This window comes from Chrysemys picta, chromosome 5 (assembly GCF_011386835.1).
Source record: "Chrysemys picta bellii isolate R12L10 chromosome 5, ASM1138683v2, whole genome shotgun sequence".
NCBI lineage: Eukaryota > Metazoa > Chordata > Testudines > Emydidae > Chrysemys > Chrysemys picta.
Window position 1 is genome coordinate 115506812 of NC_088795.1, and position 16227 is coordinate 115523038.

The 16227-nt window shown below is 41.9% G+C and overlaps 2 long non-coding RNA genes across 3 annotated transcripts in view; one reads left to right on the plus strand and one right to left on the minus strand.

Annotated features, from left to right (window-relative positions):
- LOC135983771 (uncharacterized) overlaps nucleotides 1-16227 on the plus strand; it is a 165860-nt gene that overhangs the window by 27903 nt on the left and 121730 nt on the right. The gene's annotated exons all lie outside the window — the stretch shown is intronic.
- LOC135984144 (uncharacterized) lies at nucleotides 8555-11855 on the minus strand. The gene is made up of 2 exons (XR_010602051.1): nucleotides 11486-11855; nucleotides 8555-10455 (listed from the first exon to the last, which is right to left on the minus strand). It is a non-coding gene; the product is annotated as an uncharacterized LOC135984144 (long non-coding RNA).

Here is a 16227-nt window from a genome sequence, read left to right on the forward strand (position 1 = left end):
AGGCAGTTATTTTAATATTAACCATTATCAATACAGTGCCTCCTGACATCCATTTATTGCTCACATAGATGCTCCACTACTCATGATAAGTGGTCTTGATTTCAATTATGCAGCCTCATCTTCAGCCCAATTGTCAAAGTCGGATGATAGATCAAACAATTGGAAATTTGGACATTGTTTCAAGGTCATTTTCTGTTCAGCCAAAGAGTGACATTTTAATAAGTTTATCCTATTTCTCACTCTTGTTAGCTCTGCAGAGCTAATATTGCTAAGATGAAATGAACATGATCCTTGTCTAGACCATTAACTGAAGTGTTAATTAAATTCCAACTGTTGGCCAAAATTGGCCCCCATTTACATCTGCACAGTGCCATACAGGGGATGCAGAGGTAAAGTTTACTGAGGGTAGAATTTGGCTAGCAGAATCCTTACTACTGGTAAAAATGCATGAACCAGTAAAACAATACAGCTTGACTTTCAGATTCCAGGTTAAGATTTCAAGGCTGGGAGTTAGAAAAACATCTTCCCATTTGTAAACTGAGCAAATCTGGTCCAAAGGTCACTATGACATGATAAACATGAACCCCACTGTTCCATTTATTCGCTTACATTTCAGAGCAGAGCTGAACTTTAAGATTTATGCCAATAGAAACCTATCTGTGATTCCCATTTAATGTCTATTTGAACAGAGCTATTAAGAAGCAGTACCATCCAAAATCTAGTTTGCTTTTTTCTATGCTCTGAATAGAGAAAGTGACTAATAACCATGAAAACAAAGCTGGACAAAGGGCCAGGTGGTTTCCTTTGAAAGCAAAAGAAATTCTTAAGCTGGAAAATTTGTCAGCTACCAATGTGCTCTAAAAGGAGCAGAATTTCTACTCTTTGATTTTTGTTGCTCTTTGAATGAGGGTCTGGCTGTAGGAGAAATGTATAGATCCATACTTCAAGAACATGTGTTTCAGGCAACAGCTAATAAGGGTGAACAAATTCTCAGTATGATACTTTATTAACATAGACAGATATTTAATATAATTAGATGGTAAACTCTTTGGGCGGGGGCTGTGTGTCTGTGTTGTATCCAACAAGATGGGATCCTGAAGTCAGCTAGGGCCTCTTAGCACTACCATAAGACAAATAATAGTTATAATTAGTAAGTAACAGTCTCTGACCCAATGATATTATAATCTAATTAGAAAGGAAACAGAGATGAAGTTACAAGCCCAACATCATACAGCAGGTCTGTGACAGAGCCAGGACCAGAACCCAGCTCTCTTAGGTCTCCCCATTCAGTGGCTGTTCTACCACAGCACACTGCTTCTCTAATTAAAGGGCTCTACCAACATATACAAGTATCATTATCCTCATTCTTTCAGCTAAGGGAACTAAAGTACAATATGATCAATTTACTTTGTGATCTGCTCACTGTCATGCATATCAGCGGCAAAGCCAAACAGAGAAATTTAGGTCTTTTAACTACCAGTTCTATGTCCTAATCCATGGATTATACTGCTTTGGGTAGTCATTTTATCCCCTGATGACATGACATGTCCTTGTTACTCACTAAAAAGCTGCCAGCAAAGCAACCGCAACCTTAGGCACGAAGTTCTTCCTATTTTGACTTTTCTGGGGTAGAATGAGTGATCAAAAGTGGGGCATGGGAGGAGACTTTCTCAGTGTGACACAGATCCAGCAAATTGTGTAACTGCAAAATTCCTTGTTCCAAGATATAGGGGCCTTGGGGACTTTATGGCAGAAACTTATGCACCTAGTGACTTCAGGTACCTACATTGTTAGCCAGCAGCTGTACAGGGTTTTGTGAATGTCAGTGATGGCTAAATGCTGGATTTAGGTGCCTAAACTGGCAGGTAGCCACCTCAGCACCCAGTAATTAATACAATTTATGCACAATTTCAAACATTAATTGTGATAAACACAGCACATACATGCAAATTGTAATTATTCTAAGAGAATAAGAGAGCAAAATTTGCTCAGAAGAAAGCAAACTCTTGGTAATAATTATCTTGCTTAAGAAATGTCCAAATGTTGAGCCCCTAATTTTTCACAACTCTCAACTCCTCATTGAAACAGCAGAATCAGATTGAAATAATTATTTTGGGAAAGTAAAGTAACATAAAAGAATACATAAAAACAAATGGCTGATAATTGGCATTCTAGTCAGCTTCCTATGGTTTTCCTCAACTACTCAGAATAAATGCTAACATATATTTGATCATTAACTTCACATGGTAAAAGGTACTGAAAAGGTTATATGGGTCAGAATCAAAGATACCAAAATTATAGAAATGTGGACAAGTAGACAAGCATATTGGACAATTTATTGCAATTTTCTGAAGTATGGAACATGGACTAAATGGATTGACCTTAAGGTCACAGACCTTTTTTCCATAATTCATGATAAATTAACACTGAATTATTATCACTTTTCATTACTAATTCATATTCTTAATTTACATAATTGAATTATTAAGGTATAGACTGCACTATGAGTTATTTGAACATTTTTTCAGTCAATTTCTGGGGCAATAGAATCCCTTCACTTTTAGTCCAGGTCTCAGAATAAAGAGGTAGCTAAACTAAACTTCAAAGTGGGAAAAAAGGTGCCTTCACCTTAGTCTTGGAACTTTTTGTACAATTCACACAATGTAAATATATCATCATTCGCAGGATTTTACTGCTAATAGGTCTGCAGCTGAAAAACGATGTATTCTCTCTCAACACCTAAAAGCTCATCAAATAAATTTTTTTATTAGAGTGAGGATAGTGTGTTTCTACATTTCTTTACAGAGTCATTGTATTTCACATTTTACAACGTATTTAAAATTTTACATTTTAAGGACAAAATTGTATGCAAAGATCTGCTCAGTCAGTCTCAATAATTATCAGTCGTCTTTCCTTCCTACATGTGTGCAACTCATTGATATTCAGGGAGTGCCGATTGTTGGACTTTGCCCTAAAACAGTGGTTTTCAACCTTTTTTTTTTCATTTGCAGACCCCTAAAAACTTTCAAATGGAGGTGCAGACCCCTTTAGAAATCCTAGACATAGTCTGAGACCCCCAGGGATCCGTGGACCATGACTGGAAAACACTCCCCTAAAATAGAGACTTTTGAAATGCAAAATTTCAGCAAAAGAACTTGCTTAAGATTTTTCATAACTTTCTGTAGATATATAGGCATACGTATACATTCACACATCTCCACTGAGCTTGTGAGTTCTGGGTCCTCCTGGGAAATTGGGAACATAGGAATTGCCAGACTCGATCAGACACAAGGTCCATTTAATTCAGTATCCTGTCAATGACCGTGGCCAGCTCCAGATGCTCCAGAGGAAGGTGTACGAAACCCTGCATTAGTCATATGTGGGATAATCTCCCTCTCCCCTCCCCTCCCGCTACCCATGAAGGTCTCATCCTAATCCCTAATGGAGAGATTGCTTTAAATCCTGAAGCATGATGTTTAATATCCGGAGCTGTGCAGAGAAAGGTAATTCCATTTTGTGGAGGATTTTGATATTTTGAAAAAAATGTCTGTGAAAGGTAAAGCTCCAGGGCCCTTGGCTCAGATACATTCTGCATGACAGGCCACCTCTGAAGTGTGGACACTCTGAGTTCAAGGATCCCCAGCCCCAGGGCAGTCTGTTGGCACTGTAAGACCCAGCAAGGCTAGAACCTAGGCCATATGGGTTTTGGGTTACTGACATCCACACCACTAGGGTCCTACCAAATTCATGGCTGTGAAAAAAACTCCACAAACCGTGAAATCAGACCTCCGCCATGAAATCTAGTTATTGGAGGGGTGAGGGTGCGGGTGCCCCAGCCAGGAGCTCCTATTGTTCAAGGGGTTCCAGCTGCTATTCCATAGGGCTGGGGAGGAGCGAGACTTCCTCTTCCTCTGCACGACCGCTCTCGGGGGGAGATCAGATCCTCCTCCAGGTACCTCCCCCGACTGCAGGAAGCTTTGCACCTGTGCTGCTTTCAGAAGCCAACTCTAAAGGCAGCAGCCATGGAGCTTCCTGCATCCAGGCGAGATTCCCAGAGGTGGAGGTGGGTCTGATATCCCATGCTGCTGGGAATGCCCCCCGCCAGCAGCTCCTAGTTGCTAGTCCTGGCTGGGCTGGGGAGGTAATGGACTTCCTCTTTCCCTGCATGGCCACTCTTGAGGGAAGATCAGACCCACCTCTGGATACCTCCCCAGGCTGCAGGGATCTCCGTGGCTGCTGCCAGCTCTGAAGGCTCCATGCCGTATGGAGGAGATCAGACCCACCTCCACCTCTGGGAATCGACCCAAGCTGCAGGAAGCAGGACTGAACCCGCTCCATCCCCACCCACCACTCTGTTCTCTGGCCTCTCCAAGACCCTCCCTGAGCTGCCAAACAGCTGTTTGGCGGCATGGCCGAACAGCTGTAGCTGGTGGGTGCTGAGCACCCATTATTTTTTTCCATAAGTGCCCCAGCCCCTGCGCATCCACGGAGTTGACATCTATGGACTTGTTAGAAGCTTATGGAAAACAGTACTGGGGTGTCTTCATGATAACAAAATGGCAGAGACCTGGGATATGAAAATATACTGAACTGGATATCAAACTAATTTTTTGGCTGAGCATGGCTGCGGATGTTAAGGACTTGGTACTTTCCTGCCTTACTTGTCAAAAGAAAATAAAGTGCCAGCAAGGAGAGGTAGAACTCCTTTAGGGGAAATGCCCCAACCTAGTGAGCCCTGGGAGTTCATACAGATTGACTTGACAGTCCACTACCAGAAACAGTAGCTGGAAATCAGTAGTTGTTGGCAGCGTGTGATGCCTTCCCAAAGTATATGGTGGCACAGCCACTGAAGGATAAAAGGACTGAGACAGTGACAGCTGCATTGATGAAACATGCAGTGTTGAAGTTCTTCCCACCACACTTAATCTGCAGTGATTAGGGGAAGGAATTTCAATCACTGTTATTACATCAGATTTGTCGACAATTCCAGATAACCAAGGAGAGGCCCAGTGTCACCCAACCTGCAAGTAATGGGGGGAATGGAAAGCCAAGTTTAGAGTCTTAGTCCGTGAAGACAAATGAGATTGGGATATGAAGACACCTTTTGTCATCTTTGTATATAACACCAGCCTGCACTCAGCTGTCCATTACTCTCCATATGAGATTATTTTTGGACGCTGCAAACACTTCCCTGTGACTTGATGTTGAGGCAGCAAAAAGTGGCAAGGCCCCTGCACCTACTCAGGTGAAAGAACAGCATTCCAGGAGGTGGAGGAACAGATGATCCTGAAGCAAGTATGCCCTGCACAAGATGCCAGGAAGAAGGAGAATTATATGTTGTGATGAATTGGGAATGTCTGTACAATTTATTAATTTGGCGTGAGATTATGAATCCTATATGTTTGTGTCAGGCTGCAAACTCCATTTTGAATGTGCAGCCTTTTGCCTTATTTATAGTCTGTTTTCCTCCATACTGGGTTGAAAATTACAAAGGCCGGTGGCAAAAGAATAATAGAAGGTAGTTGATTTTTAAGTACCCAATCATTATATACAAAAGACTGGTCTCTCCCAGAAGAACTGGTTTAGCAGAAGGGAAGTCACCTTGACAACAAAGTCACCTGACAGATGTGTGTACTTGTGACGGGTTGGATCACAGAAACCCCCTTGGGGCTGCCACCCGATGTGCAAAGACTACCCCTGCTTCTGTTTTCCCTGCCAGCTCAGGACTCCAGCACCCTGTCTTGCTGAGCCAGACACTCCTGTTTGGCTCCACACACAGATCCAGGGTCTGAATCTCCTGTCCCAAAGCTGCAGGTTACCTAAAAACAGCTCACAGAAGTGCGCTTGTCTTTAGCACTCAGATGCTCAACTCCCAATGGAGTCTAAACCCAAATAAATCCGTTTTACCCTGTATAAAGCTTATGCAGGGCAAACTCATAAATTGTTCGCCCTCTATAACACTGATAGAGAGATAAGCACAGTTGTTTGCTTCCCCAGATATTAATACATACTCTGAGTAAATTACTAAATAAAAAGTGATTTTATTAAATACAGACAGTAGGATTTAAGTGGTTCAAAGTAGTAACAGACAGAACAAAGTAAGTCACCAAGCAAAATAAAATAAAATGCGCAGATCTATGCCTAATCAAACTGAATACAGATAATTTCCTCACCAGTTCCAGAGTGCTCCCTTTTACAGGCTAAGCTCCTTTTAGCCTGGGTCCAGCAATCACTCACACCCCCTGTAGTTACTGTCCTTTGTTTTAGTCTCCTTCAAGTATCCTGGGGGGGGTGGAGAGGCTCCTTCTTTAGCCAGCTGAAGACAAAATGGAGGGGTCTCCCACAGGTTTAAGTAGACTCTCTCTTGTGGGTGGAGACCTCCCTCCTATGCAAAGCCCAGCTCCAAGATGGAGTTTTGGAGTCACCTGGGCAAGTCACATGCCCCTGCATGACTCGGTCTTTGCATTGTCCACATGGCATCTTGCATGTCTCCAGGAAGACTTCTCATGTGGATTGGAGCATTCCAAGATGCATTGTTCCCTAAGTGTCTCCTGATCAGGTACTTAACCTGGCAAATTCCTTCCTAAAGAAGCTGACCACATGCCTCACAAAGCTTACTTAGAAATCAGGCAAGCATACAGCCCATATTCTTAAGCTCGAGTAGAAAATGATATATACGTACAAATAGGATGAATAGATATAGTAGATCACAACCCTTACGGAGATATGTTACATGGCATAGGCAGCACAAAACATATTCCAGTTATGTCATACATACATTTATAAGCACCCCCTCCCCATAAAGCCTTATGGGGTACACTGTCACACCCTCCCCCTGAACTTACTGCCAGAGACTTGGACACTGTTCATGGCGGAGGCAGTACCTGTAAAATTTCTGTTTGTTTCTGGTCACACTTCCTTTCAGCACCTTGAAACCATATGATGTCACTCCTGGGGGTTCTAGCCCGTTTTGGGGTCCCTGGTCCCCAGATGCTTGCAAACAGGTAGGGATGTAGTATTGCTAACAGAATGCAGGCAGCAATACTCATTAACGTGGAGGTATCTTGGCATTTAGCCACCAATGCCATGAGGCGGTGTGCCTCAGTTTCCCCTTCTACACAGCAGCATAGGCCTGTTATGCTTTTGCTGCTTTTTACAGGTATGGGCGGTAAAGTAACATGCTGGTGGGGCTGTCCTGTCACCATCCCCAGCATGTATAACAGCTTATTCCACAAATCAAATATGTTCCACATCTTTAAAGTGTTTACCACTAGTGTGAATTCTTTTGTTTTATCCCATAGGTGAATTAGCAAAAGACACAAGGTTAACAGCAAATCTACAGTGGACAGGCTTCGTTCACTCAATTTGACTTGTTTAGCATCCATTGCGTTTTCCCAGTTCTCTGTGCCCTCTGGTAGACCCTCTGATGCAGATTCCTCTGCCTCTTTGGGGAAGACTTCTAGTTCGGGCATGTGCTTGGGTCTTTGGCCAGGAAAGGGTGTATTACAACCATACTTGTCCTCGGCCCCTCCCTCTGGAGTTTCTCTGGGCTGGGCCCCACTCCCTTGTGAAGTTCCTCCCATGAAGAGATTTCCCCCCCCCTGTCTTGGAGAGAGAGTTTTATCTCTTGCAAGTGTAGCAAGAACAGCAGCTTTCCCTGGGGTGCTCTGGACCCCTTTGGGCACCCCACTTTCTGTTTCCAATGGGTCAGCTGGATAGACCCCCTCATCCTGGAGGCCTGACCCCCAGGTTTCCCTTAAAACCTGATCCACAGGAGAGGAGGCTGGCATTTCGAATGCAGACTTTTCACCCTCCTCCTGGGAAAGCCCCTCCCCACAAAAGGTGGGTGGACTCTCTGGCCCCCCCTGACCTTCCATCTGGGCTTCCCTCTTTGATCTCCCCTCTGGGTCCGACACTCTTGTGTCCCCTGAAAGGGAAGGTGATCCTGCCCCAGCTGTGGACTCACAGCTACCAGCTACGACAGACCTCTCGCTGGCCAGCAAAATCCCTCCCCTTCCACTCGGGTTGGGCTGGCACTCAGCTATAGAGACCTTGGGGCCTGTTCCCACCACAGCGGTCCCCAGGACCCCAACTTCCACCTTTGGGACACACGCCTCTGTGCACCCCAGGGCAGGCCCAGCCCCCTGCTGACCTGCAACTTCCTGGCAGTCAGCAGCTGTGGTGGCCTCCTTGCTACAAGGTGGTACATCCCCCTCCCCAGGGGAGATGATTACGGGACAGGAGCTGGCTTCATCCAGCTCCTCCCTCTGGAACTTCCCTTGAGCCCCAGGGCTACAGGGACTGGCCACAACCAGCCCTGCCCCCGAAGCTGCATCCTTTACTGCTGCAGAGGAACCTAAAAACAGCTCACAGAAGTGCGCTTGTCTTTAGCACTCAGATGCTCAACTCCCAATGGAGTCTAAACCCAAATAAATCCGTTTTACCCTGTATAAAGCTTATGCAGGGCAAACTCATAAATTGTTCGCCCTCTATAACACTGATAGAGAGATATGCACAGTTGTTTGCTTCCCCAGATATTAATACATACTCTGAGTAAATTACTAAATAAAAAGTGATTTTATTAAATACAGACAGTAGGATTTAAGTGGTTCAAAGTAGTAACAGACAGAACAAAGTAAGTCACCAAGCAAAATAAAATAAAATGCGCAGATCTATGCTTAATCAAACTGAATACAGATAATTTCCTCACCAGTTCCAGAGTGCTCCCTTTTACAGGCTAAGCTCCTTTTAGCCTGGGTCCAGCAATCACTCACACCCCCTGTAGTTACTGTCCTTTGTTTTAGTCTCCTTCAAGTATCCTGGGGGGGGTGGAGAGGCTCCTTCTTTAGCCAGCTGAAGACAAAATGGAGGGGTCTCCCACAGGTTTAAGTAGACTCTCTCTTGTGGGTGGAGACCTCCCTCCTATGCAAAGCCCAGCTCCAAGATGGAGTTTTGGAGTCACCTGGGCAAGTCACATGCCCCTGCATGACTCGGTCTTTGCATTGTCCACATGGCATCTTGCATGTCTCCAGGAAGACTTCTCATGTGGATTGGAGCATTCCAAGATGCATTGTTCCCTAAGTGTCTCCTGATCAGGTACTTAACCTAGCAAATTCCTTCCTAAAGAAGCTGACCACATGCCTCACAAAGCTTACTTAGAAATCAGGCAAGCATACAGCCCATATTCTTAAGCTCGAGTAGAAAATGATATATACGTACAAATAGGATGAATAGATATAGTAGATCACAACCCTTACGGAGATATGTTACATGGCATAGGCAGCACAAAACATATTCCAGTTATGTCATACATACATTTATAAGCACCCCTTCCCCATAAAGCCTTATGGGGTACACTGTCACAGTACTCATGTGGGGAAGATGGTAAAGGTGTCACCTGACCCAGGGCATTGAAGGTTTTAAAAAGTCAAAGGCTGGTCTGTTCATGGGCCATTTTCTGCAGTCTGTGAAGGAGAGCCATTTTGCACCAGACTAAGATGAGGGAGGCTGCTGCAGGGGCAGAGTAGGCAAGGGGGCATTGCTTGCCTGACAGATCACAGATGATCCCCCAAGGAAAGGGTGAGCTAGTGAAGGACACTGTATTTAGGATGTTTTATTGTTTTATGCAATCTGTACTCTCCTGCACTTTACATGATTAAGTATAAAAGAGTGTAAATGTGTTTGTTTGGGCAAAGTATGTGTGATTGCTTCACAACAACTGCTTACCCCTGAGAAAGTTAAATTGTAACCAGAAGCTTCACACCCCTAGGGTGGAGCTCTGGGAAAGGAGTGTGTCTAAGTACCAGGGAGTCTGAAGGGTCGGCTCTGTGCCCAGAGGGGTTGGATAGTGGGTTCCAAAACTCGGGGAGATGGGGGGACACCCAGATGGAAGGTCTATGCCCTAAATCTGCCTAGGGGCCCTTGAGATTGGGGCAATGGCTGGAATCTGTTCGGGTTGTAGGAGTTTGAAACACCCAAGGGATACAAAGCATCTGAGGCTTGGATTCCCCTCACTTCAGTCCCAGCGGGTAGACGGAAGGAGGTGCTCACTAGGATCTGTGACATGTGCCCATCCAAGAAGGAGAAAAGGTGTGTCTACACAACTGGAAAAAGCAGCCTGGAAAAATCCCAAACTTATTCCTTTTGGGAAGGGAACCTTACATGGTAATTAAAGTACTAAACAACTTATCCTTGCTGACACAAACCAAGAGCTTGCCCATTTGTATTGCATTGAGAACTGGTGCACAAATTCATTGAAAGATAGAGGAAGGCAAATGCCAAGGATACTAAACCACCATCCCAGAGGGGTGCAGAGAGGATTTGGAGATACTCTAGCAAAGTTCCTGTAGCTTGTAATGTGATGCCAGTTTGGAAGAGGAATTGCCGGTGTGTCCTTAGGACCTCAGCATACTGAAGTCTTCAACTTCCAGTCTGTTCAAAATGGATAGACCTAATCTGGAAGACATGAACCATTCATTACTGATAATCTAGAACCATCTAGAAGCATTGTCTTCATGGAGGAATAGAAGACTCAACCAGGCAGACCAACATGTAAACCTGTGTGGATGGCATCCTATCTGGATTTCTAGTAGTTACTCTTTTATATTCTTATCTAAGTGGTGGGGAAGGGTGGTAAGGACCAACCCAGACCTCACCTCTATCAATAGATGGTACTGCAGCTTTATATTAGTGTTAAGTTGTTGTATGTTATGTGGTTGGATCTGACCTGGGAGGTTCACTAGGAAGTTCAGTCCTGACTGTGTGTGTGTTGGAGTTGTTACATGTAGTGTTTCAATAAATCTCTGTGATTCTACAGCATGTATTACAATACAGCTGTAGTGATAGATGGATGGAATAAAGTTGGCATTCTACAATACATTAATTTTGTTACATTTATATATGATCTCCTGCCAGTAAATAAAATAAACATTTTATCTAACCTTTTGTTATGGCTTTCATTTATCCTATTCCAGCTTGCTTTTCACATCTCTTCACCCAATCTCATTTATTACAATTTTTCTTTGTATTGCTTGTCTTTCTCCAGAATTCCTGTAGGAATCCAACCCTCTTGTCTTCTCTTTCTTTCTTCCATGCACTTTATTATTTCTTATATATTCTGGACTCAACTTATAGGACACCACACTACGAGTCACAAGATCTGGATTCCATTCCCAGTTCTGCCACTCAGTACTTTTGTGACCTTGGGCAAATCAGTTAACATCTCAGATTATGCTAAATGATGTATATTCAGGATACTTCCCTTCAGTTTACTAGATTTAACATAACTAATTAGCTCATCTTTCAGCATAATTGGGTCAGGATTATCAAGGCAATTTAAAAAATAAAGCCATGTCATTATTACATGCTAACATTTGATTCAGAAAAAGTTTACTTTAAGTTCATGATATGTATTAATGTTATATTATCTAGCAGACAGACATTCTTTCCCCCAACTCAGTGAGGCAGATCCCCAAGATTGTCATACCTCCAATTGTCACAGTTCAATCTGCTCCAATCATTCCAGATGTGGACAGCTCCCATTAGGCTCTCAGCCTGCCTAATGCAACTGATTCCTTGCAATAAACCAGTTTTTATTTCTGATTTCCTTGCAACTTATAAACCAGCATCAACTATATTTTGCTTTCCAATAACGTGAGAGTTCCAGTTAATTCATTTCTCATTCTTCATTTTCAGGCTGGTGTTGAAATGAAACACTAATGCAGAGTTTTAGGAAGCTGCAGCAATAAAGTCAATATGTACATTAACATTACTGCTAGCAAACTTTAATTTTTAACACAATAGACCAGGTCACCCTCTGGCAATAGATGTTGAAGGTAGTTGAAGGCTGCTATCAAATCCCCCCTCACTCTTCTGCAGACTAAACAAGCCCAGTTCCCTCAGCCTCCCCTCGTAAGTCATGTGCCCCAGCCTCCTGATCATTTTGCAATCAAGTTACTCTAACTTGAAAATCAACATTCCATTTGGGGTGGCCTTGAATTCCCAATCTTCGAAAAAGATTGCAACAGAGGGATGTGGAAGAACAAAAGTTCCTTATTGCTAATTCTTCTGGAAAACAATCCTGCCATACATAACATTTTCAGATGAACAGAAACCAACATTAGGGATAGGGCAGTTCATTTTTGAAGGAGAATGACATTGGGTTTCACAATATGAATAAAACAAGGGAGTTTCCATGTTAGTTGATTTGGAAGAGTTAGTAGTAGTTCAGCTTTACAATTATTTTTTTCTTTTCTTTTCATCTGGGTTGGTTATATAAGTTTAGTGACAGGGAGACAATTTACTGTTTGTAAATTGTTACTTTTCTGGGACTAGTTTAAGGTACTTATTTACTAAATGCATTAGTAGCATGAAAAACAGATTGGATAAGTGTTTTCCATATTTAATATTAAATGGGGCCACTTGTAACAATGTTTGTTTTGTTGAATGATAACTGGGTGTTTTATTCGAAAACTTACTTCTGAGATGTTGTTAGGAAATAAGATGTTCATGGGTTCTCTGGATCAAAGTGGTCTGAATCATTTCCCACATTTGCCCCCTCCTGTACCCCTCCTCCCCTCCCCAATACACACGCAGCATGAACCGCACGTTTGGATCTCCCCTCCACCATGGCATTGCTTCTCATGCAGACATATGCTGCTCTGACACTCCACAGGGTTCAGAATCCAGGCAGAGAAGTGGAGTAACTGAAGTTATGGGTGTGCAGAGATAGGGGAGAAGACATAATCTTCATATGATATTCTCCCTCATGCTTAGGTATCTTGCTGAAACAAGATCTCATGCAGTAACTGTTAAAACTGCCTGACATTTAATCCTTTCTGAGAAGTTATTTTTAATACTGAAAAATGAGAATGTGTAATCTCAAAAGACAAAGTCTATGGGGCTAGGGAGACAGAGGGCAGCAAGCCTGGTCAGAGAGATGGTGACAATTCAAAGCTCAGAAGTATCCGAAGGGATACGAGCAGCTAATAACTTGGTAAGTGTCCTATAAAACTAAGCTGGTGCTCAAGCTGACAATTAATTTTACTATCCGTAGATGACTATTTCAATGCCGTTACTTCATATGTCTGTTTCCTTTAAGCTCCATTTGCTATATTTTATATATTATTCATTGGCAGAAATTCAACACATCCTCTCCCAATAAATACATAAATATATACATAAATATAAAACTGGCAACAGCTATAAAGCAATATCAAGATGATATATTTGTGCCTGAGTCCAGCCTAGTGACTGGTGTAAAATATATTACAGAGCCTGAACTCTCTGATGGATAGTATCACTAAACCATTGGAACTGAAGTCTGTGCTTTAGGGAAGACTTGAAGTATTGTAGAATCAGCATAAAAGTTCACTTTCTATACCTCTCACCTTGAAAAAAATTTTTCTAGTTGAGGCCAAAAGTTGGTTGAACGATGTAGTGTGCTAGGCCTTCACCACGTCACCTCCTTTCTCACTGCTGTCATCCTAGAGTATAAATATAGAAAAGATGGGTTATGCTACAAAAAATGATCTTTATACGACTAGCTACCCTCTATAACTGTGTTTGAAAGGAGGATTAATACAATTACTTTCCAGCACCTTTCCATACTAATGAAAGTGTTCTGGCTGAACATGTCCATTACGTGTTGGAAAGGTGGTGATCAAAACAAACTGGAGGGGTGGGGGGAAAACCCCTAAATATAACATGCATGCTGCCCATAGTAAACTAATGTATTGATTATTAATATAAAATTTATTTTGCAGTAACATTAAGAGGCTGCAATTAGAATAAGAGGCCGATTGCACTAGGTGTAGTTAAACGTGAAGAACAGCTCCTGCCTCAGAGTTTACAATTAAAGCAATGTTTGCGATTACATTTGGTCTATATGACCCCTAGCCTCCAGGTTTAACATATTGAGAATTCCCATTAACGTCAAAGGGAGTTCTGTGCATGGAAAGTTTGCAGAATGGGTAGGCACCTGAGTTACTGCAGTTCAATAGATCCAAATAAAATCAAGTGACACCCACCAGTTTATTTGTGATTAATTAGTCACACACATTGCCTCTCTCTCGCACACACTTCACCTCAGCAGGATTTGAAAAGTATTAGTTTTTTGTAATTCAAAATAGCTATTCCATTGCTAATGAGTTTGCTGGCTTCTGGTTGTAAAGTATTCATAAAACAGTGTTTTCTCCCATGTTAGGAAGTAATTGATTATCTGTGAATATTATTATTTTGATTCTACTCTAATCTATTTAGGTAGCACCCACTGTGCTAAATGCTCTCCACACATATACAAAGATTCAGGGACTACCCCCAAAGAGGCAAGAACAGACATTGTGGCACACCTCCCGGAAGCCAATCGCAGCACTGTAATCAACCAGGGTGTCTACACTGGCACCGCAGCGCTGGACCCCCAGCGCAGAAAGCTGTACGCCTCTCATCGGGGTGGTTTTTTTTTCACAGCGCTGCAACTGCACAGTTTCTGCGCACTAAGTGGCTTGGCAGTGTGTACACCTTGGGAGTTACAATGCATAAAGCTGCTTTACTGCGCAGAAACTTGCCAGTGTAGACAGGGCCTTAGAATCAATATGGCCAATATATTAATCACAAATGTCTATCCAGGAACCATAAATATTAATAATGAAAATGTAACAGTGTTACTGAATATATGAGTATTAGTGAGGTACAGGTTTCTTTTTATAGTCTTTGAAAAGAGATGTTGATTAATGACTTTCTGAAAGAATTATGAGCAAACACATCTGAATTGTCACTTATTTGACTCCCATAAATCCCAGAGAGGGACTTTTTAGAAATAGCTATAAATTAGGATCCCAGTTCATGGCCTCTGTTGAGGATGACATTTAAGCATGAACTTAACTTTAAGCATGTGATTAAATCTTTTTGAAATCAGTGGAACTTAAGCATGTTCTTAAATGCTTTCCTGAATATGGATCAATTTAAGCACATGCTTAAGTGCTTTCCTGAATTGGAGCCTCGTTTAGCTAGAATATACATTATTTCTGGATATGGCGTCATTGTTTTTTTCCATTCATTTGGAATGGTATCCCAAAGTAAATCATTGGGACGCTGACAATCAATACACTTTCTTATATATATTTTTGTATATGCCATTCATAGTGTGCATTAACTGCATTTGATTATCCATAGCGATGATGTGTGGCCACTCAGAAAGCATCAGACTCCCTTCTCAAGGTGTAACATTAATTAGTGTCCTGTCAAATCGATGCCAAAATTTTAAACCTCAACAATGCTCAATGCACTTAATGAAAATATGTTTAGAAGTGGCTGACCTAAATGAATCCCAGGTAAGAAATTGGCTGTTATTATGGACTGTGTTCTGTACTGAAAAATCAATCTTCCCTTCAGCCCTGTCCTCCACAGCTCATCAGATATTTAAAGCATCAAATGAGCCGTCTGGCTTTACCATTCTGAGCAATTTATATATTTTTCACAGTAGATCAAAAGACATTAGTGCAATTATTATAGAGATTAAGACTAGAACCATGCTGAAATGAATGTTATGTTTCCTTAAATGTAACCTTTCTCTACTCATTAAAACTGGCATTAGTAAAACAGTTCCCCCCACCCCTGCATCTTACAAAGTAAAGCTAGCAAAATATACTAAGTACCATACATTATTGCCAGAATCTATAATTGTTTGTATTATACATTATGAAAAATGTTATATAAAATGCCACAGTACTGGAGACTATTAAATGTGTCAGCTCCATTACATAATTTCTGAGGACCAATTTGGCTTTTTTTCCTGAAGGTTGTAATGGTTCCTTTTGCTTTCTACCATTTATCTTTTTGGTGGTAATGGAAAAGTTTCCCCTCAGGCACAGCAAGCTATTCTTATCTTAGACAATTAGGCAGAAATGAAGGGGATCATAAAGGTGAGATTTCTTCACAAACAATATGATGTATTTCATACAATTTAGCACTGAAAAATATCTGACTGAAATCAATTGTGAGTGTTTTCTGAAGGCGGCATGGCTAATAGCCAACACAGAGTAATGTTTCACATAAGAGAATGGGTAGGAAAACAGGGTCACCTAAAAATACAGTTCATATTGTTCCGCTGTTGACAAAAGTGTTTAGTTTTTAATAGAGCTCAGAGAACCTAAACTTGACTGCAATATGTGAGACTATATAAAAGAAGCAAGTGAATGTAACACCATTAGTTCATAACAAGGTAAGTGA